This window comes from Bombus flavifrons, unplaced genomic scaffold, assembly GCF_040668555.2.
Source record: "Bombus flavifrons isolate JBK064 unplaced genomic scaffold, iyBomFlav1_principal scaffold0100, whole genome shotgun sequence".
Taxonomy (NCBI): domain Eukaryota; kingdom Metazoa; phylum Arthropoda; class Insecta; order Hymenoptera; family Apidae; genus Bombus; species Bombus flavifrons.
This window is the reverse complement of record NW_027184845.1, coordinates 51734-78944: the sequence shown is the minus strand read 5'-3', so window position 1 is coordinate 78944 and position 27211 is coordinate 51734. Positions and strand designations below refer to the sequence as shown.

Sequence of the window (27211 nt, the reverse complement as noted above, 5' to 3'; positions counted from 1 at the left end):
TCGAAATATCTCAAACGGGAAGGAAATGACGGTCAGTTTTCATCAAAATCGACGAAATCGAAGCGATTTGCGAGCTGTTGGGCTTGTTTCGACGCTGAAACTAGCGTGTATTACATTCTGCACGTAAAAAGGTGTAAAAAGAGCGCTTAAACGTCGAAATATCTCAAACGGGAAGGAAATGACGGTCAGTTTTCATCAAAATAGATGAAATCATCGAGATTTGCGAGCTGTTCCGCTTGTTTCGACGGTGAAACGGTTGTTTATTACATTCTGCACGTAAAAAGGAGTAAAAAGAGCGCTTAAACGTCAAAATATCTCAAACGGGAAGGAAACGACGGTCCGTTTTCATCAAAATCGACGAAATCAAAGCGATTTGCGAGCTGTTCCGCTTGTTTCGAGGATGAAACTGGCGTGTATTACATTCTGCACGTTAAATGGTATAAAACGAGCCCTTAAACGTCGAAATATCTCAAACGGGAAGGAAATGACGGTCAGTTTTCATCAAAATCGACGAAATCATCGAGATTTGCGAGCTGTTCCGCTTGTTTCGACGGTTAAACGGTTGTTTATTACATTCTGCACGTAAAAAGGAGTAAAAAGAGCGTTTAAACGTCGAAATATCTCAAACGGGAAGGAAATGACGGTCAGTTTTCATCAAAATCGACGAAATCATCGAGATTTGCGAGCTGTTCCTCTTGTTTCGACGGTTAAACGGTTGTTTATTACATTCTGCACGTAAAAAGGAGTAAAAAGAGCGCTTAAACGTCGAAATATCTCAAACGGGAAGGAAATGACGGTCAGTTTTCATCAAAATCGACGAAATCAAAGCGATTTGCGAGCTGTTGGGCTTGTTTCGACACTGAAACTGGCGTGTATTACATTCTGCACTTTAAATGGAGTAAAAAGAGCGCTTAAACGTCGAAATATCTCAAACGGGAAGGGAATGACGGTCAGTTTTCATCAAAATCGACGAAATCGAAGCGATTTGCGAGCTGTTGGGCTTGTTTCGACGCTGAAACTAGCGTGTATTACATTCTGCACTTTAAATGGAGTAAAAAGGGCGCTTAAACGTCGAAATATCGCAAACGGGAAGGAAATGACGGTCAGTTTTCATCAAAATCGACGAAATCAAAGCGATTTGCTAGCTGTTCCGCTTGTTTCGACGGTTAAACGGTTGTGCATTGCATTCTGCACGTAAAAAGGAGTGAAATGAGCTCTTAAACGTCGAAATATCTCAAACGGGAAGGAAACGACGATCAGTTTTCATCAAAATCGACGAAATCATCTAGATTTGCGAGCTGTTCCGCTTGTTTCGACGGTTAAACGGTTGTTTATTACATTCTGCACGTAAAAAGGAGTAAAAAGAGCGCTTAAACGTCAAAATATCTCAAACGGGAAGGAAACGACGGTCCGTTTTCATCAAAATCGACGAAATCATCGAGATTTGCGAGCTGTTCCGCTTGTTTCGACGGTTAAACGGTTGTTTATTACATTCTGCACGTAAAAAGGAGTAAAAAGAGCGCTAAAACGTCGAAATATCTCAAACGGGAAGGAAATGACGGTCAGTTTTCATCAAAATCGACGAAATCGAAGCGATTTGCGAGCTGTTGGGCTTGTTTCGACGCTGAAACTAGCGTGTATTACATTCTGCACTTTAAATGGAGTAAAAAGGGCGCTTAAACGTCGAAATATCGCAAACGGGAAGGAAATGACGGTCAGTTTTCATCAAAATCGACGAAATCAAAGCGATTTGCTAGCTGTTCCGCTTGTTTCGACGGTTAAACGGTTGTGCATTGCATTCTGCACGTAAAAAGGAGTGAAATGAGCTCTTAAACGTCGAAATATCTCAAACGGGAAGGAAACGACGATCAGTTTTCATCAAAATCGACGAAATCATCTAGATTTGCGAGCTGTTCCGCTTGTTTCGACGGTTAAACGGTTGTGCATTACATTCTGCACGTTAAATGGTATAAAACGAGCCCTTAAACGTCGAAATATCGCAAACGGGAAGGAAATGACGGTCAGTTTTCATCAAAATCGACGAAATCAAAGCGATTTGCTAGCTGTTCCGCTTGTTTCGACGGTTAAACGGTTGTGCATTGCATTCTGCACGTAGAAAGGAGTGAAATGAGCTCTTAAACGTCGAAATATCTCAAACGGGAAGGAAACGACGATCAGTTTTCATCAAAATCGACGAAATCATCTAGATTTGCGAGCTGTTCCGCTTGTTTCGACGGTTAAACGGTTGTTTATTACATTCTGCACGTAAAAAGGAGTAAAAAGAGCGCTTAAACGTCAAAATATCTCAAACGGGAAGGAAACGACGGTCCGTTTTCATCAAAATCGACGAAATCATCGAGATTTGCGAGCTGTTCCGCTTGTTTCGACGGTTAAACGGTTGTTTATTACATTCTGCACGTAAAAAGGAGTAAAAAGAGCGCTAAAACGTCGAAATATCTCAAACGGGAAGGAAATGACGGTCAGTTTTCATCAAAATCGACGAAATCGAAGCGATTTGCGAGCTGTTGGGCTTGTTTCGACGCTGAAACTAGCGTGTATTACATTCTGCACGTAAAAAGGTGTAAAAAGAGCGCTTAAACGTCGAAATATCTCAAACGGGAAGGAAATGACGGTCAGTTTTCATCAAAATAGATGAAATCATCGAGATTTGCGAGCTGTTCCGCTTGTTTCGACGGTGAAACGGTTGTTTATTACATTCTGCACGTAAAAAGGAGTAAAAAGAGCGCTTAAACGTCAAAATATCTCAAACGGGAAGGAAACGACGGTCCGTTTTCATCAAAATCGACGAAATCATCGAGATTTGCGAGCTGTTCCGCTTGTTTCGACGGTTAAACGGCTGTGCATTGCATTCTGCACGTAAAAAGGAGTGAAATGAGCTCTTAAACGTCGAAATATCTCAAACGGGAAGGAAACGACGATCAGTTTTCATCAAAATCGACGAAATCATCTAGATTTGCGAGCTGTTCCGCTTGTTTCGACGGTTAAACGGTTGTGCATTACATTCTGCACGTTAAATGGTATAAAACGAGCGCTTAAACGTCAAAATATCTCAAACGGGAAGGAAACGACGGTCCGTTTTCATCAAAATCGACGAAATCAAAGCGATTTGCGAGCTGTTCCGCTTGTTTCGAGGATGAAACTGGCGTGTATTACATTCTGCACGTTAAATGGTATAAAACGAGCCCTTAAACGTCGAAATATCTCAAACGGGAAGGAAATGACGGTCAGTTTTCATCAAAATCGACGAAATCATCGAGATTTGCGAGCTGTTCCGCTTGTTTCGACGGTTTAAACGGTTGTTTATTACATTCTGCACGTAAAAAGGAGTAAAAAGAGCGTTTAAACGTCGAAATATCTCAAACGGGAAGGAAATGACGGTCAGTTTTCATCAAAATCGACGAAATCATCGAGATTTGCGAGCTGTTCCTCTTGTTTCGACGGTTAAACGGTTGTTTATTACATTCTGCACGTAAAAAGGAGTAAAAAGAGCGCTTAAACGTCGAAATATCTCAAACGGGAAGGAAATGACGGTCAGTTTTCATCAAAATCGACGAAATCAAAGCGATTTGCTAGCTGTTCCGCTTGTTTCGACGGTTAAACGGTTGTGCATTGCATTCTGCACGTAAAAAGGAGTGAAATGAGCTCTTAAACGTCGAAATATCTCAAACGGGAAGGAAACGACGATCAGTTTTCATCAAAATCGACGAAATCATCTAGATTTGCGAGCTGTTCCGCTTGTTTCGACGGTTAAACGGTTGTTTATTACATTCTGCACTTGAAAAGGAGTAAAAAGAGCGCTTAAACGTCGAAATATATCAAACGGGAAGGAAATGACGGTCAGTTTTCATCAAAATCGACGAAATCATCGAGATTTGCGAGCTGTTCCGCTTGTTTCGACGGTTAAACGGTTGTGCATTGCATTCTGCACGTAAAAAGGAGTGAAATGAGCGTTTAAACGTCGAAATATCTCAAACGGGAAGGAAACGACGGTCAGTTTTCATCAAAATCGACGAAATCATCGAGATTTGCGAGCTGTTCCGCTTGTTTCGACGGTTAAACGGTTGTTTATTACATTCTGCACGTAAAAAGGTGTAAAAAGAGCGCTTAAACGTCGAAATATCTCAAACGGGAAGGAAATGACGGTCAGTTTTCATCAAAATCGATGAAATCATCGAGATTTGCAAGCTGTTCCGCTTGTTTCGACGGTGAAACGGTTGTTTATTACATTCTGCACGTAAAAAGGAGTAAAAAGAGCGCTTAAACGTCAAAATATCTCAAACGGGAAGGAAATGACGGTCAGTTTTCATCAAAATCGATGAAATCATCGAGATTTGCGAGCTGTTCCGCTTGTTTCGACGGTGAAACGGTTGTTTATTACATTCTGCACGTAAAAAGGAGTAAAAAGAGCGCTTAAACGACAAAATATCTCAAACGGGAAGGAAACGACGGTCCGTTTTCATCAAAATCGACGAAATCATCGAGATTTGCGAGCTCTTCCGCTTGTTTCGACGGTTAAACGGTTGTGCATTGCATTCTGCACGTAAAAAGGAGTGAAATGAGCGTTTAAACATCGAAATATCTCAAACGGGAAGGAAATGACGGTCAGTTTTCATCAAAATCGACGAAATCGAAGCGATTTGCGAGCTGTTGGGCTTGTTTCGACGCTGAAACTAGCGTGTATTACATTCTGCACGTAAAAAGGTGTAAAAAGAGCGCTTAAACGTCGAAATATCTCAAACGGGAAGGAAATGACGGTCAGTTTTCATCAAAATAGATGAAATCATCGAGATTTGCGAGCTGTTCCGCTTGTTTCGACGGTGAAACGGTTGTTTATTACATTCTGCACGTAAAAAGGAGTAAAAAGAGCGCTTAAACGTCAAAATATCTCAAACGGGAAGGAAACGACGGTCCGTTTTCATCAAAATCGACGAAATCAAAGCGATTTGCGAGCTGTTCCGCTTGTTTCGAGGATGAAACTGGCGTGTATTACATTCTGCACGTTAAATGGTATAAAACGAGCCCTTAAACGTCGAAATATCTCAAACGGGAAGGAAATGACGGTCAGTTTTCATCAAAATCGACGAAATCATCGAGATTTGCGAGCTGTTCCGCTTGTTTCGACGGTTAAACGGTTGTTTATTACATTCTGCACGTAAAAAGGAGTAAAAAGAGCGTTTAAACGTCGAAATATCTCAAACGGGAAGGAAATGACGGTCAGTTTTCATCAAAATCGACGAAATCATCGAGATTTGCGAGCTGTTCCTCTTGTTTCGACGGTTAAACGGTTGTTTATTACATTCTGCACGTAAAAAGGAGTAAAAAGAGCGCTTAAACGTCGAAATATCTCAAACGGGAAGGAAATGACGGTCAGTTTTCATCAAAATCGACGAAATCAAAGCGATTTGCGAGCTGTTGGGCTTGTTTCGACACTGAAACTGGCGTGTATTACATTCTGCACTTTAAATGGAGTAAAAAGAGCGCTTAAACGTCGAAATATCTCAAACGGGAAGGGAATGACGGTCAGTTTTCATCAAAATCGACGAAATCGAAGCGATTTGCGAGCTGTTGGGCTTGTTTCGACGCTGAAACTAGCGTGTATTACATTCTGCACTTTAAATGGAGTAAAAAGGGCGCTTAAACGTCGAAATATCGCAAACGGGAAGGAAATGACGGTCAGTTTTCATCAAAATCGACGAAATCAAAGCGATTTGCTAGCTGTTCCGCTTGTTTCGACGGTTAAACGGTTGTGCATTGCATTCTGCACGTAAAAAGGAGTGAAATGAGCTCTTAAACGTCGAAATATCTCAAACGGGAAGGAAACGACGATCAGTTTTCATCAAAATCGACGAAATCATCTAGATTTGCGAGCTGTTCCGCTTGTTTCGACGGTTAAACGGTTGTTTATTACATTCTGCACGTAAAAAGGAGTAAAAAGAGCGCTTAAACGTCAAAATATCTCAAACGGGAAGGAAACGACGGTCCGTTTTCATCAAAATCGACGAAATCATCGAGATTTGCGAGCTGTTCCGCTTGTTTCGACGGTTAAACGGTTGTTTATTACATTCTGCACGTAAAAAGGAGTAAAAAGAGCGCTAAAACGTCGAAATATCTCAAACGGGAAGGAAATGACGGTCAGTTTTCATCAAAATCGACGAAATCGAAGCGATTTGCGAGCTGTTGGGCTTGTTTCGACGCTGAAACTAGCGTGTATTACATTCTGCACTTTAAATGGAGTAAAAAGGGCGCTTAAACGTCGAAATATCGCAAACGGGAAGGAAATGACGGTCAGTTTTCATCAAAATCGACGAAATCAAAGCGATTTGCTAGCTGTTCCGCTTGTTTCGACGGTTAAACGGTTGTGCATTGCATTCTGCACGTAAAAAGGAGTGAAATGAGCTCTTAAACGTCGAAATATCTCAAACGGGAAGGAAACGACGATCAGTTTTCATCAAAATCGACGAAATCATCTAGATTTGCGAGCTGTTCCGCTTGTTTCGACGGTTAAACGGTTGTGCATTACATTCTGCACGTTAAATGGTATAAAACGAGCCCTTAAACGTCGAAATATCGCAAACGGGAAGGAAATGACGGTCAGTTTTCATCAAAATCGACGAAATCAAAGCGATTTGCTAGCTGTTCCGCTTGTTTCGACGGTTAAACGGTTGTGCATTGCATTCTGCACGTAGAAAGGAGTGAAATGAGCTCTTAAACGTCGAAATATCTCAAACGGGAAGGAAACGACGATCAGTTTTCATCAAAATCGACGAAATCATCTAGATTTGCGAGCTGTTCCGCTTGTTTCGACGGTTAAACGGTTGTTTATTACATTCTGCACGTAAAAAGGAGTAAAAAGAGCGCTTAAACGTCAAAATATCTCAAACGGGAAGGAAACGACGGTCCGTTTTCATCAAAATCGACGAAATCATCGAGATTTGCGAGCTGTTCCGCTTGTTTCGACGGTTAAACGGTTGTTTATTACATTCTGCACGTAAAAAGGAGTAAAAAGAGCGCTAAAACGTCGAAATATCTCAAACGGGAAGGAAATGACGGTCAGTTTTCATCAAAATCGACGAAATCGAAGCGATTTGCGAGCTGTTGGGCTTGTTTCGACGCTGAAACTAGCGTGTATTACATTCTGCACGTAAAAAGGTGTAAAAAGAGCGCTTAAACGTCGAAATATCTCAAACGGGAAGGAAATGACGGTCAGTTTTCATCAAAATAGATGAAATCATCGAGATTTGCGAGCTGTTCCGCTTGTTTCGACGGTGAAACGGTTGTTTATTACATTCTGCACGTAAAAAGGAGTAAAAAGAGCGCTTAAACGTCAAAATATCTCAAACGGGAAGGAAACGACGGTCCGTTTTCATCAAAATCGACGAAATCATCGAGATTTGCGAGCTGTTCCGCTTGTTTCGACGGTTAAACGGCTGTGCATTGCATTCTGCACGTAAAAAGGAGTGAAATGAGCTCTTAAACGTCGAAATATCTCAAACGGGAAGGAAACGACGATCAGTTTTCATCAAAATCGACGAAATCATCTAGATTTGCGAGCTGTTCCGCTTGTTTCGACGGTTAAACGGTTGTGCATTACATTCTGCACGTTAAATGGTATAAAACGAGCGCTTAAACGTCAAAATATCTCAAACGGGAAGGAAACGACGGTCCGTTTTCATCAAAATCGACGAAATCAAAGCGATTTGCGAGCTGTTCCGCTTGTTTCGAGGATGAAACTGGCGTGTATTACATTCTGCACGTTAAATGGTATAAAACGAGCCCTTAAACGTCGAAATATCTCAAACGGGAAGGAAATGACGGTCAGTTTTCATCAAAATCGACGAAATCATCGAGATTTGCGAGCTGTTCCGCTTGTTTCGACGGTTAAACGGTTGTTTATTACATTCTGCACGTAAAAAGGAGTAAAAAGAGCGTTTAAACGTCGAAATATCTCAAACGGGAAGGAAATGACGGTCAGTTTTCATCAAAATCGACGAAATCATCGAGATTTGCGAGCTGTTCCTCTTGTTTCGACGGTTAAACGGTTGTTTATTACATTCTGCACGTAAAAAGGAGTAAAAAGAGCGCTTAAACGTCGAAATATCTCAAACGGGAAGGAAATGACGGTCAGTTTTCATCAAAATCGACGAAATCAAAGCGATTTGCGAGCTGTTGGGCTTGTTTCGACACTGAAACTGGCGTGTATTACATTCTGCACTTTAAATGGAGTAAAAAGAGCGCTTAAACGTCGAAATATCTCAAACGGGAAGGGAATGACGGTCAGTTTTCATCAAAATCGACGAAATCGAAGCGATTTGCGAGCTGTTGGGCTTGTTTCGACGCTGAAACTAGCGTGTATTACATTCTGCACTTTAAATGGAGTAAAAAGGGCGCTTAAACGTCGAAATATCGCAAACGGGAAGGAAATGACGGTCAGTTTTCATCAAAATCGACGAAATCAAAGCGATTTGCTAGCTGTTCCGCTTGTTTCGACGGTTAAACGGTTGTGCATTGCATTCTGCACGTAAAAAGGAGTGAAATGAGCTCTTAAACGTCGAAATATCTCAAACGGGAAGGAAACGACGATCAGTTTTCATCAAAATCGACGAAATCATCTAGATTTGCGAGCTGTTCCGCTTGTTTCGACGGTTAAACGGTTGTTTATTACATTCTGCACGTAAAAAGGAGTAAAAAGAGCGCTTAAACGTCAAAATATCTCAAACGGGAAGGAAACGACGGTCCGTTTTCATCAAAATCGACGAAATCATCGAGATTTGCGAGCTGTTCCGCTTGTTTCGACGGTTAAACGGTTGTTTATTACATTCTGCACGTAAAAAGGAGTAAAAAGAGCGCTAAAACGTCGAAATATCTCAAACGGGAAGGAAATGACGGTCAGTTTTCATCAAAATCGACGAAATCGAAGCGATTTGCGAGCTGTTGGGCTTGTTTCGACGCTGAAACTAGCGTGTATTACATTCTGCACTTTAAATGGAGTGTTACGTTCCTGTTTGTTTGAATTGATTTTAAACCGTTGAATTCGCAAGATTTTTTTTTTTTATTGTTTTAATTTTAATTAGTTTTTTTTTGTGTTTGTTTTAATTTATTTTGTTTTGTTTAATTTAATTTAATTTAATTTAGTTCGATTTAGTTGAGTTTCGTCAGGAGGGGAAAATTTACACGATATAATTATATTTAAGATATTGAATCAAGGTTTTCGATTAAAATCTATTTCTAAGTTGAAAGTTTATTGTTACGTACTCGTTTAAAGTCAATTCAAACTTTTGATTTTAATTTAATCTGAAGGGAAAGATTTAAATTTAATTGGCTGTATAAGAAATATTTCTCACACGGTAGTTGCTGCCACCAGAAACAGTCTGAGGACTGTTTCGAATAGAAAAATTTCCTTGTACTTATTTTCGAAATAATCTATTGATAAATTAATTACTTATGGATAGCGTTGACTAGTGTTAGGCTACTGATAAAATAATTTCCACGTTTTTCGGCTAACCTGCTATGTGCAGGGATACTCGCACGGGAGAGGATTAAAGTTGGATAAAAATAAGTATTCGATTTGTTCGCACGGAATTTATCTAAACTTCAGTATAGAATTATTTAAAATTATATATATATATATATATATATATATATATATATATATATGTGTGTATGTATATATCTGTATGTAGGAATTATTTGAGAGTTCGGTTCAATTTCGTTGTATAGAATTTATTTTTAAATTTGAATATGGAATTATTCAAGTTGTTATATATATGTATATATATATATATATTTATATATAGCGTTTTAGGGACGGTAAAACAAGAGTGTTCGCGTTAATGGATTGGTTAAGATTTTGAATTTTCTTCGTTTGATGCAAATTTTATCTTTACGTTTCCTTCTCCTCCTCTCTTAATTTCGCCAATGAATCTATCATTGAACTGGACCTTAGTTCATTTGTTAGAGTGATTTTTTTTACCGTTTCGATCTTCTTGCCTTCCGAATTGAGTGTTCACGAGAAAGTGATTTCAATGATCCTCTCTGTGTGGGGTTCGTGTGATTTCGCAAACCTTGCCCAAAGATGGGCAGTATTTTGCCAGCAGTGGGAGGAGGAATGCGAAGATCAATAGATGGTTCGATAGTCGAAACACCGTTATCCACAACCCAACACAGCGAATGATCCTTTGGTTAAGATTCAGAAGGGAATTATTCTATTTTATAATCGTATACAACGATGGCAAGAATGAAAATATCGGTCAATTAGATTATTTATGAGGATGTTTTTTTTAAATCTCGCCAATGAAATGAACACTTAGAAAGATTTCTAACTTAATTTGTGACTTAAACTGAGCAATTAATAAGAGACCGTCGAGGTGCAATGCGCGAATGACGACAATATATTGACAACAAAATAACAAGCCGAAACGTAACGTACAATTAGCGACAAAATAATGGACGATGTTCTGTGTTGCTGCGTTTATTTATAATAACATCCCCCACAGGGTGGCGGTCAACTGGTGGTTCGCTTCCGTGGGAATCGGGATGCTGCAGTTTGGGGTTCCCGAACTCGTACGTGAGAGAATGCAAATTCTGTAATCGTTGATGTCTCCTTTGCTTCGTTATCTTGTCTTTTAACTTCCAGATTCCCATCGCGGGTACGTGAGAAAATGCAAAAATCTGTATTTCGACTTAGTTCCCATCGGTTCTATTTTCTGCTGAGGTAGCGTCTAGGAGGCTTGGCGCTTTCCATGCTGGTCTAGTCTTTTCTCGAGAATTTTTATGTTAATACTGTGGGAATAATTTTTGTTCTTCGGCGCGTGGAAGGGCCGGTGGCTAGAGTCTCATTATTATATCGACACTTGCTCCGGCAACACGCGCGATCCGCCACTCTCCCGCAATAAGGATTTCTTCTGATTTATCTTCCGTGAGTTTGGTTTTGAAGAATATTTCCATGCTATGGTTGCTTCCGGGATTTAATTTGATTTTCGATATTTGCTGTTTTCGTGGTTTTGATCTCTTTTCCTATTTTGTTGTTTCAGCGCAAGAGAAAGTGGGATTCCGAAGAACCGTGTGTGATTCCGAACGATGTATTCAGCGCATGACGCGTTGGCAGTTCCATCCTGAAGCTTCTTGATTTCGATTTTGCCGCTTTGGATATACCCCGTTCATATGTTAGTTATATATATATATATATATATTTATTTATTTATACATTTTAAATATATTTGTTTAGTTTTATATTTTCTTTTTACTCGATTATATATATATATATATTTTTTATACAAAGTAATTTTCGCATAATAAAATTGTTAACAATGTGTTTTATGATTCATTTCTCGCGGCTGATTTCCACCAATCCCCGGCCTTCCTGTCCCGTGTCTTTATTTATTGCTACCTCGGCACGACGTTCCATTTTGTATTAAATATTTATTTTCGCTGTTCTTTCCTTTTCCTTTTCTTTTCTTTTTTTTATCGAAAGTATAATTTTATTATTATTATTTTTTGTAACACGTACGAATCAGTCCACGCATGTTTCAAAATGGCCGCCCGCGAATGTCCCTCGCATACAGTGACTTCTATTGATCTCGGATCTATTTATCGATTATGTGTAAATCTTGTTTCGGCGTTTTGACGTATAGTTGAATTGAGAAATATTGTATTTTGTATTTATCTAATGTGTATAATTATTGCGTGTGTTCCGACATGCGCGTATAAATCTAACATGGCTGCTCGCAAATGTCATCAGTGAGGTTACAGTGGCGGGTTTTTAGTTTTATCGAACTGATTTTTCTGTGTGTCGCTCGTTTTCCCTTATTCTACCGCAATTAGACTATATATTTATTGTTATTATTATTGTTAAAATGACAATAGTATTGTTCATGTGAATATATATATATATATATATATTTATATTGTGTGTCATTTTAATGTGACTAATGTTTTGTAATTTTTTTGATAGTGCTATTTATTGTGCTAAGTAGTTTATTTTATAGTGTTCAATAATATAAAACACACACAAACGTATATATATATATATATATATGCATATACATGTTTCTTGTAGTGGTGTAGTTTCATACGAAGTGAAATGTTAATTGTTTATTTCGTGTTTACTAGATTGTTAATTTTGATTTAGTAGAATAGAACACGCATACACACACGCGCATATAAGTATATATGTATATATTTCTGATAGTGTGACTTTTCATATAAATTCTTTAATTGTGTATTTGAGGTTATATGTCAATTATTTGTTTTCATATATACATATATGTTTTGTAATGTGACAACGTAGTATTGAGAGTTTTATTTCTATCGTTTACCAGATTATTATGTGTTCGATATGGTTTACATATTTATGCTGTACGCAATTCTCCCAGTCGAGGCGGTGTTAATTATTTTTAATCGCTTGATTTGCTAACAAGTAGTTAGTTAGTTTCAATAGTGCTATGTGTATGTTCTATATCTTTTATATTCATTTAGATTATTAATAGCTTGGTTTAAAATCTAGATTTTATATATATATATATAGACATGCATGTTTCGTAGTATAGTTTTCATATGTAATTCTTTAATAGAATGATCACGAGTTTGATTATGTATTTTAGTGACTAATGTTTTGTAATTTTTTCGACAGTGTTATTTATTGTGCTAAGTAGTTTATTTTATAGTGTTCAATAATATAAAACACACACAAACGTATATATATATATATATATATATATATGCATATACATCTTTCTTGTAGTGGTGTAGTTTCATACGAAGTGAAATGTTAATTGTTTATTTTATGTTTACTAGATTGTTAATTTTGATTTAGTAGAATAGAACACGCATACACACATATAAGTATATATGTATATATTTCTGATAGTGTGACTTTTCATATAAATTCTTTAATTGTGTATTTGAGGTTATATGTCAATTATTTGTTTTCATATATACATATATGTTTTGTAATGTGACAACGTAGTATTGAGAGTTTTATTTCTATCGTTTACCAGATTATTATGTGTTTGATATGGTTTACATATTTATGCTGTACGCATTTCTCCCAGTTGAGGCGGTGTTAATTATTTTTGAACGTTTTAGCCTGTCGATAGGTTGTTACTTAGTCCCTAGTGTTGCGTTGTGTGTTCTATTTCTTTTATATTCATTTAGATTATTAGTGGTAGTTTGGTTTAGAGTGTAGATTATATATTTATATATTTATATATATAGACATGCATGTTACGTAATGTAGTTCTCATTTTATAATTATTTTACCCGAATGTTGGCTAGTTTTAAGTATGTATCTTAAATTAATAATTTTAATTTAATAATGTAGAGTGCGCACACATATATATATATTTCTGACGATGTAACCTCTATTTCTTTAATAATGCAATATTGTATGTTTTATGTATTCGTTAGACTATAAGTTCATTGATTTTATATACTCATATATTTATAGTTTGGTAATGTTGGATTTGTATTATTAGTATAGTATTGGAAGTATTGTTTCTAATATTTTCTGGGTTATTACATGTTTGGCATATATGTTTATATTTATATGTAACTCTCCAAGTTGTTGCTGCGTTGATTGAATAAAATATATTTATATACACATATATTCCTGGTGTTTCAATTATTTCCTTTTGTAGTTATTCTTATTTCTTGATTTACTCGTTTGGTTCGCGACTCGTTTAATTCATTAATTAATTTTATTTACTGATTTAAATTCTATCTTTTGTATTTTACATATTCCGTCTTCGTTGATTGATTGTAGTATATCTTCTTGTTGCTCCTTTTCCTTTATTTTGCAAATTTGTCATATATAATCCTTCTTATTCTTGGTTTATTTGATTGGTTCGTATCTAGTCCAGTTTATTAATTGATTTTATTTACTTTATTTTATACTGATAGTTGGATTTATTTGTCGCCCTCATTTGTTAATTTTTTATTTTGTTTTGTAGTAGCGTGTGTTCCTTGGTGTATACAAATTTTTCTCGCGCTGATTTGCGTATAGTAATTTTGTATCTTCGTTACGGCACGTGCGGAGCGCGGGACGTGACACCCCCGCCCTTGGAGTTCAAATTTCCGGAGGAAATTTGACTGAGGGCGTCTCTGAATTCGCTCAAGGCGGATACAGATGCCGTTGGTTGTTCTCCAGTTTTAGTCAGTGCGAATGTTACTTCCCGTGTTGTTAGTGTGTAAACTGGTTGCACTGGTTCCCCGTTGGTCCTTTTCTCCTGGATCTTTGTAGCGATTCCCTCATACAATACGTCGTATTGATCAAATTTGCATGGTGAGGGTGGTTGTGGTTGCCAATAAGTGTGTCCGTCCTTTGCGTCTAAACAGTTTCCTTCGCCTTACTGTGGCTTGTACAACGACCTTTTCCCAGCTCCCGTATGGGTCTACATATTGTGTTCCCTGGCAGCTGCCGCCGTCTGATAACTTGCCGGCGTCCTGGTGCATCCTTGCACATTGTTGGGCAGTTGTTTCATGGAGGTATTCGGCGAATCCATTATGCACTGCCGACGTGTGGGAGTGCATGCCACAGTAATATATAATTCGAGTTATTTGCACCTTGCATTGCCTCACACTGGTAAATTCGAATTCTGAGAGTTGCAGTAGTTGAATATAAATATCTTGGGTTTCTGTCGTTGTAGGTTGTATGCTGCAGTCCCCGATGGAGTTTAAAGAGATGGTGGTAACGTTGAGGTGGTTGTCATTGCAGTCGTATCCAACCAGGCCACATGTTATTTTGATGAGGGTAAGTACGATGACCAGGTGATTCATCTTGCTATTAGCAATTTATTAAATTGTTTCTTACTCTTGAGTTTATTAGAAATAAGAATAACCTTTTAATATATATATATATATGTGTATAGAAAAGGAAATTAAATTTATACATTTTCTCTTCTCCCTTTCCTCCATTTTCTTTCCTTTTTTCTTTATTACAACTTTGTTTTATTTTAGGTTTGATGTATATGCTATCAGTGAAGATAATTTTATGAAGGCTACTTGAGTTATAATTATATACATATATGCATACGTTTTGGTGAGTAATATAAATGGGATTTATTTTATCGTTATAAATATATATAAGTATATATTATCAATAGGTATAAATGTCACAAATGTAGCTTGGTTTCGTATATATATATATGTGTGTATAAATATGACAGTTTATTTTATGAGTCACTTGCATTGTCAATGGAAGTGAGTGTTGCAAATATCATCTACTTTAAAACATGCGTGTATATATATTGGTAAACATGAATGAAAATTATATGTATAATTATTAATGTTGTTTGTTTACAGGTAGATAGCATAAATATACAAGTACGTTATATTTCGATGGTGTGGAGTATCATTCCTTGAACTAAAAATTCTCTTTCAAGGTGAGTCACATTATTGTAGACCATCATGCATTGGAGGCATGATATAGCGGGTTGTAGGTTCGCTAGGTTTATATCGCACATGTTGCAGTATGATATTTGTATACTTGCAGGTACTCCGCATAAGGAATGAGTGGGCGGCTCTTCACATAAGTCCTGCTCGTCTGGATCTAGGTTGTCGAAACAATCTTGACAAAGATAGCCGCTATAAAAATGGTGAACGGAGCATATCAACCGAGCACAGAGGCAGGATTCAACCTCCTCCGTCACCTCCAGATCGAATGCGAGCTTGGGTCCGTCTGGGTTTTCTATGTCGGAATTGATGAGTTCGCCACTCGTTCTGTACATACATACAAAAACAATTAATATATTTTCTTTCTTTTTTTTTTTTTTATATATTTCGTTCGGACCTGTTCCTTTATATGAATATTGTATCCCTGTATATAATATAATATATATGTGATATGTTATGATTATGTTAGTTATTATTTATTATTTCTTTTTTTTTCTCTTTTTACCCTTCTCTCACTCTCCTCTTTTTATTAGTACCTAACATAGCTATCATGATCCTATATTACATTGTATTGGTTATTATTCGTGTTGAGGTGTGTGTGTGTGGGGTGTGCGCGACGGATTTTTTTTCAACATGGTCGCTCGCGTGTATCTCTGGTATGGTGTTGTTTTAATGTCAACAGTAATGTATTATTGAAATAACTGGTTATGATTTTATTTAGTAGTGTTTTGTAATGTTGTTTTGTGTTTCATGGTATTGTGTGTGTAAATACCGCGTGTTACTTTAATGCAATAACATGGGTTATATTGTTATCGAATTTCAATGGTCATTGTTTTGGTTATACGTGACTTGCGTTTATATAAGTCTCGTTTAATTTAGTTAGTATTTTGTGTATTGTGTTACCAGTCGTTTTCGTGTACTACAACTTTATTCTTTGGTACTAAGTTCAGTCATGACTTGTTAATATTTAGTTAGTCTATCGTGATTAGTTTCTAACCTATTTCTGTGTTTATTAACCTTTCTTATTTCCCTATTAATTTTATTATTGCTTATGTTTGCTATTGTTATTATTTTATGTTTGATATGAATTAGTTCCTTTATTAGCGATTAAGTCTTATTTGTTAGATTAACATTGTTTGTAAAAAAAAAAAAAAAAAATTTTCCTTTTTAGATTTTTGATGCTGCGTTGCTTACCTGGATCATTCTCACAACATCATCAGATTCTTCGGTATTACCTTGGATACTTACTATGGTTGCCTTCAATCATCCTATGTCTGCGATCATAAAGGTACTGTTTAATTTATTAATTCAATATGTGTATGATATATTGTGTGAGCGACCGCTATTGTGTATTACAAAATATGCTTCTACATGTTAGATATAATAGTTAATACAATATACTATCTTTTTACTCCGGTTCTATCTATTACTAGCTTCCAATTAATCTATCTTAATTATCCTCCTAACCACTTTCTATACTTATCAACTATTTTATTTCTTCTTACTAATTTGTGAAATTCATGCTTGTGCACTTCTTTGTATGGTGTTTGATTGTTCATGCGGTAAGTTGCACCTTCACTGTTTTAAATATTCGTTGAACTATCACGTTTCATATTCAAACAATAATTGGAGCACTTGTAGTAATCTTTCTCCCCCTTTTTTTTTTTTTCAGGTTACCTGCTATCTGTGTTATTCGATGTACAGTGTCACGCTTTCACAGTCTTGCTATGACGTTTAGTAGTGTTGTATCTTGCATCAAGGCGATCGAAGTTAATCCATTTATTTACTTTCAGCTGGCTGTCGTACATGGTGTTCCGCAAACAGGGATCCATGACCTATTTTGCACGTAAACCTTTTGTATAGCGATTACTTGTTCGCAAGGTAATTTTCACTTCCACTCTTTTAATTATTCATGGAATTAACACGTTTTATACACATAATAATCTTCCTTTTTCTTTTAGGTTTCCTCTATCTGTATTATTCAATGAACAGAGTCACACTTGCTTCTGTTTTAACCACAATATAATTATGACATTTAGTAACCTTGTATTTTGCACTGAAACAATTGAAACTAATTTATTCACTTATTTTAGGTAGCTGTCATACATTACGTTCCACAAACAAGGATTCACAAGCTATATTTGCACGTACACCTTCTTGCATGTTGATTACTCGTTCACAAGGTAACTTTCACTTTCACTATTTTAATTATTCATTGAATTAACACATTTTATATTCAAACAATAATCGGAGCACACTTAATAATTTTCTTTTTCCTTTTTAGGTTTCCACTATCTGTATTATTCGACGAACAGTGTCACTCTTCCTTCTGACTTGATCACAATATTGTTATAACATTTAGTAATATTATATTTTGCATTGAAACAATTGAAGTTAATTCATTCATTTATTTCAGCTGGCTGTCGTACATTGTATTCCGCAAACCGGGATCCATAACCTATATTTGCACATACACTTTCTTGTATGATGATTACTTGTTCACAAGGTGAATTTCACTTTCACTATTTTAATTATTCATTGAATTAACACATTTTATATTCAAACAATAATCGGAACACATTTAATAATTTTCTTTTTCCTTTTTAGGTTTCCACTATCTGTATTATTCGACGAACAGTGTCACACTTCCTTTTCTTCATTTTAGTTTTTATTCTGCGCCAACACGCAAGTTTACTGACACCGATCCAATTATCCAATTGCTTGCCAATAGCATTTAAAATACAAATTTTTGAAAATGCCGTAGCTATATTAACCCAAATATATTTTAGATATAGTATAGTGTGATACCATCTATATTTTCCAAGAGGAATCATAAGATTAGCACTCATGTTATCTACGTCAAATGCTAGATGTAACAACCAATGCAGTATTTTTAATCCAATTATAATCCAATGGCTAGCGTACTTATTCGAATTTTTATATATATCCTTGACTGGTGATTCCCTATTTTCTCCCTTTTTATTTCCTTGAACACGTTGAACTTGCGTTTTTTCGGCTTGAAAATGTTTAGAATCCTTTTCCTTAGTTATCCATTCTTCTTTATTTACTTTATTCGCAACACGTTGATTTTTCTCTAGCTTTTCAGGATGAATAGTTTCACTGGAAGTGCTTATTATAATTAAATTATTATTTATTTGTACGGAACGTTTAGGAATATTTTCGGTAGATTTAGAATTATTCTTTGAATTTTTATTACAAACCTTTCTGCTTATAGATTCTGTTTCGGATATAGGGATAGGTATACTTTTATTCTCTGTAGTCTGATCTTCCTTGCAATTTAATGGCTTGGCTTTGAGTCCGATTAAATTATTTTTTGATGGTTTTATAAAAATTTTTGAGTGAGATACACTCGCTATCTCCTTTTCTATTATGTTTGAAACATTCACGAAATTCGTGGAGCCTTGCTTTTGTATCTTTGCCAAGTCGAACGTGGAGAGGCGTTTCGCACTTCCCAGCGGGTCCAATATCTCCGTGGTATTAGGCAGTGGATAATCGTTGCCTATCGTTTCGTCGTTCAGTTTTCTAGTTTCCGATTCTTCTGCAAGTTCTTTGGCATTAGTATTGTTTATCTTGTTTGGGAGTTCGGAAAATTTCTCACTGATGATCCTGTCTGTGGTGTCGTGCGTCCTGTTACTATTTAAAGTGACGTTATCCCTTATCACAGCAACGGAATGGTGTTTGCGTTGAAAAGTTGATTGATTCAAATGATCGTCATCCCTCTTTTGACTTAGATTTCTGTCGAGGTATTTACTTATGCATTTTTCTTCCCAGATTATTGCTCTTACTCCTTTCCTGGCATCTTCCTCTATTCCCGGATTGTTTAGATATTTCCGCGACGGCGGTACAAATCTCCAATCCCTGTGGTTGTTTCCGATGTAATTACTATTGTATGGGGAATGAGCGTTGTTTCGGTTATAATTATTCGGAGGTGTCGGACGCTGGTATCGTATTATATCGTTCACTTGTTTTAATTCTCGTGTTGCTTTCACTGCTTGGCGGTTATTCCTGATATTGTTGTTAGCGTTCGGAGGACGTACGTTATTGCGTCTGTAATAGTTTGAGGGAGTCGGTCGTGTGGGTCGCGTTCTATCGGTTATTTGTTTCAATTCGTTTGTTGCATGGACGGCCTGACGATATGCGTCTTCTAAAGTGTGGTATCCTGCTAGCTTTACTCGCATATATACCTCGTTCGGAAGTCCTTTAACAAAAGCTTCTCTTACCTCCCAATCTATAGTTTCTTGGATATCGGGGGAAATGATTCCGTAGTCGCCCTTTTCTCCGTCCATTATTGCCAATCTAAGGTTTCTAACTCGGTCCATATAATCTAATATGTGTTCCCCGGGTCGTTGAAATATCGTTCCTAATTCCCCTCTATATTCATTAAGAGATTTCCTTGGGCCGAATAGGTCCTTTAATTTATTTCCAAAATCGTTTAGGCTCTTTAATTCCGTATCTTCGATGGCGAGGAACGCGTGTCCGCGGAGTTTATTGGTTAATAATTTTACTAATTGTGGTTCTTGGTACCTAGGAATCATATTTCGCGCGCGCTCGCAAGCTCTTAAAAATTGAAATACCGATGGTCGATAGCCGTCGAACACTGGCACCGATACGATCGCGTCTTTTACTTTAATTGATTGGGTAAATCCACTCGGCTGGGCCGTCACTTGTTGTGTCGTAGGCGACGATGCGGGTGTATTAGATTCTTGCTTTGCTTTGAGTTCATACACGCCGTTTTGTAGTTCAACGAGTTTTGTATTCATGTCGCGAAAATTCGCATCCCATGCTTTAAGTTTTTCCGATAACGTCAAGATTAAGTCTTCGTCTAATGATTCTAGCCCGGTCGCCATTATTTCTTAGGTATATAATTTATTGATAAATGTAACAACTTTAATCCTCTGTGGAGCGTATCCCACCGCTGCCACCATAAATTATAACCCTCTAATGTTACGTTCCTGTTTGTTTGAATTGATTTTAAACCGTTGAATTCGCAAGATTTTTTTTTTTTATTGTTTTAATTTTAATTAGTTTTTTTTTGTGTTTGTTTTAATTTATTTTGTTTTGTTTAATTTAATTTAATTTAATTTAGTTCGATTTAGTTGAGTTTCGTCAGGAGGGGAAAATTTACACGATATAATTATATTTAAGATATTGAATCAAGGTTTTCGATTAAAATCTATTTCTAAGTTGAAAGTTTATTGTTACGTACTCGTTTAAAGTCAATTCAAACTTTTGATTTTAATTTAATCTGAAGGGAAAGATTTAAATTTAATTGGCTGTATAAGAAATATTTCTCACACGGTAGTTGCTGCCACCAGAAACAGTCTGAGGACTGTTTCGAATAGAAAAATTTCCTTGTACTTATTTTCGAAATAATCTATTGATAAATTAATTACTTATGGATAGCGTTGACTAGTGTTAGGCTACTGATAAAATAATTTCCACGTTTTTCGGCTAACCTGCTATGTGCAGGGATACTCGCACGGGAGAGGATTAAAGTTGGATAAAAATAAGTATTCGATTTGTTCGCACGGAATTTATCTAAACTTCAGTATAGAATTATTTAAAATTATATATATATATATATATATATATATATATATATATGTGTGTATGTATATATCTGTATGTAGGAATTATTTGAGAGTTCGGTTCAATTTCGTTGTATAGAATTTATTTTTAAATTTGAATATGGAATTATTCAAGTTGTTATATATATGTATATATATATATATATTTATATATAGCGTTTTAGGGACGGTAAAACAAGAGTGTTCGCGTTAATGGATTGGTTAAGATTTTGAATTTTCTTCGTTTGATGCAAATTTTATCTTTACGTTTCCTTCTCCTCCTCTCTTAATTTCGCCAATGAATCTATCATTGAACTGGACCTTAGTTCATTTGTTAGAGTGATTTTTTTTACCGTTTCGATCTTCTTGCCTTCCGAATTGAGTGTTCACGAGAAAGTGATTTCAATGATCCTCTCTGTGTGGGGTTCGTGTGATTTCGCAAACCTTGCCCAAAGATGGGCAGTATTTTGCCAGCAGTGGGAGGAGGAATGCGAAGATCAATAGATGGTTCGATAGTCGAAACACCGTTATCCACAACCCAACACAGCGAATGATCCTTTGGTTAAGATTCAGAAGGGAATTATTCTATTTTATAATCGTATACAACGATGGCAAGAATGAAAATATCGGTCAATTAGATTTAATTTGATAGTCTTCTCTGCGTAAAACTCGTGTGATTTCGCAAGCCTTGCCCAAAGACGGGCAATGTTTTGCCAACAGTGGGAGGAGGAATGCGAAGATCAATGAGTGTTTCAGTAATTGAAGACACCGTTTTCACAAGCCTACGCAGCGAATGACCCTTTGTTTATTCTCAAAATTGAAACGAAATTGAATGTATTAATTGATGATAAGTAAATCGGATTCGGTTCCTGGATGTGGCGAAGTTACTAGAGAAGAAGAAAATTTTATAAAAATTGAGACTCTTACCTTGTTCCGTCAGGGGCCATCGGCTCGTAATAGTCGTCGGTGAAATTTTTTTTTTATTTGGTTTAGTTATTCGACTCAGGTATAATTATTATTAGAACTTTAGTTTATTTATTTTTGATTAGAAATACACTCTGAATAAGCTTGCGGCTTATTTATTCGGATAAACGTCGCGGGTATAAATATATTTATTTATGAGGATGTTTTTTTTAAATCTCGCCAATGAAATGAACACTTAGAAAGATTTCTAACTTAATTTGTGACTTAAACTGAGCAATTAATAAGAGACCGTCGAGGTGCAATGCGCGAATGACGACAATATATTGACAACAAAATAACAAGCCGAAACGTAACGTACAATTAGCGACAAAATAATGGACGATGTTCTGTGTTGCTGCGTTTATTTATAATAACATCCCCCACAGGGTGGCGGTCAACTGGTGGTTCGCTTCCGTGGGAATCGGGATGCTGCAGTTTGGGGTTCCCGAACTCGTACGTGAGAGAATGCAAATTCTGTAATCGTTGATGTCTCCTTTGCTTCGTTATCTTGTCTTTTAACTTCCAGATTCCCATCGCGGGTACGTGAGAAAATGCAAAAATCTGTATTTCGACTTAGTTCCCATCGGTTCTATTTTCTGCTGAGGTAGCGTCTAGGAGGCTTGGCGCTTTCCATGCTGGTCTAGTCTTTTCTCGAGAATTTTTATGTTAATACTGTGGGAATAATTTTTGTTCTTCGGCGCGTGGAAGGGCCGGTGGCTAGAGTCTCATTATTATATCGACACTTGCTCCGGCAACACGCGCGATCCGCCACTCTCCCGCAATAAGGATTTCTTCTGATTTATCTTCCGTGAGTTTGGTTTTGAAGAATATTTCCATGCTATGGTTGCTTCCGGGATTTAATTTGATTTTCGATATTTGCTGTTTTCGTGGTTTTGATCTCTTTTCCTATTTTGTTGTTTCAGCGCAAGAGAAAGTGGGATTCCGAAGAACCGTGTGTGATTCCGAACGATGTATTCAGCGCATGACGCGTTGGCAGTTCCATCCTGAAGCTTCTTGATTTCGATTTTGCCGCTTTGGATATACCCCGTTCATATGTTAGTTATATATATATATATATATTTATTTATTTATACATTTTAAATATATTTGTTTAGTTTTATATTTTCTTTTTACTCGATTATATATATATATATATATTTTTTATACAAAGTAATTTTCGCATAATAAAATTGTTAACAATGTGTTTTATGATTCATTTCTCGCGGCTGATTTCCACCAATCCCCGGCCTTCCTGTCCCGTGTCTTTATTTATTGCTACCTCGGCACGACGTTCCATTTTGTATTAAATATTTATTTTCGCTGTTCTTTCCTTTTCCTTTTCTTTTCTTTTTTTTATCGAAAGTATAATTTTATTATTATTATTTTTTGTAACACGTACGAATCAGTCCACGCATGTTTCAAAATGGCCGCCCGCGAATGTCCCTCGCATACAGTGACTTCTATTGATCTCGGATCTATTTATCGATTATGTGTAAATCTTGTTTCGGCGTTTTGACGTATAGTTGAATTGAGAAATATTGTATTTTGTATTTATCTAATGTGTATAATTATTGCGTGTGTTCCGACATGCGCGTATAAATCTAACATGGCTGCTCGCAAATGTCATCAGTGAGGTTACAGTGGCGGGTTTTTAGTTTTATCGAACTGATTTTTCTGTGTGTCGCTCGTTTTCCCTTATTCTACCGCAATTAGACTATATATTTATTGTTATTATTATTGTTAAAATGACAATAGTATTGTTCATGTGAATATATATATATATATATATATTTATATTGTGTGTCATTTTAATGTGACTAATGTTTTGTAATTTTTTTGATAGTGCTATTTATTGTGCTAAGTAGTTTATTTTATAGTGTTCAATAATATAAAACACACACAAACGTATATATATATATATATATATATGCATATACATGTTTCTTGTAGTGGTGTAGTTTCATACGAAGTGAAATGTTAATTGTTTATTTCGTGTTTACTAGATTGTTAATTTTGATTTAGTAGAATAGAACACGCATACACACACGCGCATATAAGTATATATGTATATATTTCTGATAGTGTGACTTTTCATATAAATTCTTTAATTGTGTATTTGAGGTTATATGTCAATTATTTGTTTTCATATATACATATATGTTTTGTAATGTGACAACGTAGTATTGAGAGTTTTATTTCTATCGTTTACCAGATTATTATGTGTTCGATATGGTTTACATATTTATGCTGTACGCAATTCTCCCAGTCGAGGCGGTGTTAATTATTTTTAATCGCTTGATTTGCTAACAAGTAGTTAGTTAGTTTCAATAGTGCTATGTGTATGTTCTATATCTTTTATATTCATTTAGATTATTAATAGCTTGGTTTAAAATCTAGATTTTATATATATATATATAGACATGCATGTTTCGTAGTATAGTTTTCATATGTAATTCTTTAATAGAATGATCACGAGTTTGATTATGTATTTTAGTGACTAATGTTTTGTAATTTTTTCGACAGTGTTATTTATTGTGCTAAGTAGTTTATTTTATAGTGTTCAATAATATAAAACACACACAAACGTATATATATATATATATATATATATGCATATACATCTTTCTTGTAGTGGTGTAGTTTCATACGAAGTGAAATGTTAATTGTTTATTTTATGTTTACTAGATTGTTAATTTTGATTTAGTAGAATAGAACACGCATACACACATATAAGTATATATGTATATATTTCTGATAGTGTGACTTTTCATATAAATTCTTTAATTGTGTATTTGAGGTTATATGTCAATTATTTGTTTTCATATATACATATATGTTTTGTAATGTGACAACGTAGTATTGAGAGTTTTATTTCTATCGTTTACCAGATTATTATGTGTTTGATATGGTTTACATATTTATGCTGTACGCATTTCTCCCAGTTGAGGCGGTGTTAATTATTTTTGAACGTTTTAGCCTGTCGATAGGTTGTTACTTAGTCCCTAGTGTTGCGTTGTGTGTTCTATTTCTTTTATATTCATTTAGATTATTAGTGGTAGTTTGGTTTAGAGTGTAGATTATATATTTATATATTTATATATATAGACATGCATGTTACGTAATGTAGTTCTCATTTTATAATTATTTTACCCGAATGTTGGCTAGTTTTAAGTATGTATCTTAAATTAATAATTTTAATTTAATAATGTAGAGTGCGCACACATATATATATATTTCTGACGATGTAACCTCTATTTCTTTAATAATGCAATATTGTATGTTTTATGTATTCGTTAGACTATAAGTTCATTGATTTTATATACTCATATATTTATAGTTTGGTAATGTTGGATTTGTATTATTAGTATAGTATTGGAAGTATTGTTTCTAATATTTTCTGGGTTATTACATGTTTGGCATATATGTTTATATTTATATGTAACTCTCCAAGTTGTTGCTGCGTTGATTGAATAAAATATATTTATATACACATATATTCCTGGTGTTTCAATTATTTCCTTTTGTAGTTATTCTTATTTCTTGATTTACTCGTTTGGTTCGCGACTCGTTTAATTCATTAATTAATTTTATTTACTGATTTAAATTCTATCTTTTGTATTTTACATATTCCGTCTTCGTTGATTGATTGTAGTATATCTTCTTGTTGCTCCTTTTCCTTTATTTTGCAAATTTGTCATATATAATCCTTCTTATTCTTGGTTTATTTGATTGGTTCGTATCTAGTCCAGTTTATTAATTGATTTTATTTACTTTATTTTATACTGATAGTTGGATTTATTTGTCGCCCTCATTTGTTAATTTTTTATTTTGTTTTGTAGTAGCGTGTGTTCCTTGGTGTATACAAATTTTTCTCGCGCTGATTTGCGTATAGTAATTTTGTATCTTCGTTACGGCACGTGCGGAGCGCGGGACGTGACACTTGCAGAATGTAATAAACAACCGTTTAACCGTCGAAACAAGCGGAACAGCTCGCAAATCTCGATGATTTCGTCGATTTTGATGAAAACCGACCGTCATTTCCTTTCCGTTTGAGATATTTCGTCGTTTAAGCGCTCTCTTTACTCCATTTAACGTGCAGAATGTAATACACGCCAGTTTCAGCGTCGAAACAAGCCCAACAGCTCGCAAATCGCTTTGATTTCGTCGATTTTGATGAAAACTGACCGTCATTTCCTTCCCGTTTGAGATATTTCGACGTTTAAAAGCTCATTTCACACCTTTTTACGTGCAGAATGCAATGCACAACCGTTTAACCGTCGAAACAAGCGGAACAGCTCGCAAATCTCGATGATTTCGTCGATTTTGATGAAAACTGACCGTCATTTCCTTCCCGTTTGAGATATTTCGGCGTTTAAGCGCTCTTTTTACTCCATTTAACGTGCAGAATGCAATGCACAACCGTTTAACCGTCGAAACAAGCGGAACAGCTCGCAAATCTCGATGTTTTCGTCCATTTTGATGAAAACTGGCCGTCATTTCTCTCCCGTTTGAGATATTTCGACGTTTAAACGCTCATTTCACTCCTTTTTACGTGCAGAATGCAATGCACAACCGTTTAACCGTCGAAACAAGAGGAACAGCTCGCAAATCTCGATGATTTCGTCGATTTTGATGAAAACTGACCGTCATTTCCTTCCCGTTTGAGATATTTCGACGTTTAAGCTCTCTTTTTACTCCATTTAACGTGCAGAATGCAATGCACAGCCGTTTAACCGTCGAAACAAGCGGAACAGCTCGCAAATCTCGATGATTTCGTCGATTTTGATGAAAACTGACCGTCATTTCCTTCCCGTTTGAGATACTTCGACGTTTAAAAGCTCATTTCACTCCTTTTTACGTGCAGAATGCAATGCACAACCGTTTAACCGTCGAAACAAGCGGAACAGCTCGCAAATCTCGATGATTTCGTCGATTTTGATGAAAACTGACCGTCATTTCCTTCCCGTTTGAGATATTTCGGCGTTTAAGCGCTCTTTTTACTCCATTTAACGTGCAGAATGCAATGCACAACCGTTTAACCGTCGAAACAAGCGGAACAGCTCGCAAATCTCGATGATTTCGTCGATTTTGATGAAAACTAACCGTCATTTCCTCCCCGTTTGAGATATTTCGACGTTTAAACGCTCATTTCACTCCTTTTTACGTGCAGAATGTAATAAACAACCGTTTAACCGTCGAAACAAGCGGAACAGCTCGCAAATCTCGATGTTTTTGTCCATTTTGATGAAAAC

The 27211-nt window shown here is 36.0% G+C and overlaps 2 long non-coding RNA genes across 2 annotated transcripts in view; both read right to left on the bottom strand.

Moving 5' to 3' along the window:
- LOC138189504 (uncharacterized) overlaps positions 1–27211 on the bottom strand; it is a 78798-nt gene that overhangs the window by 26699 nt on the left and 24888 nt on the right. The window lies entirely within an intron of this gene.
- LOC138189506 (uncharacterized) lies at positions 17196–17957 on the bottom strand. The gene is made up of 2 exons (XR_011176061.1): positions 17885–17957; positions 17196–17260 (listed from the first exon to the last, which is right to left on the bottom strand). It is a non-coding gene; the product is annotated as an uncharacterized LOC138189506 (long non-coding RNA).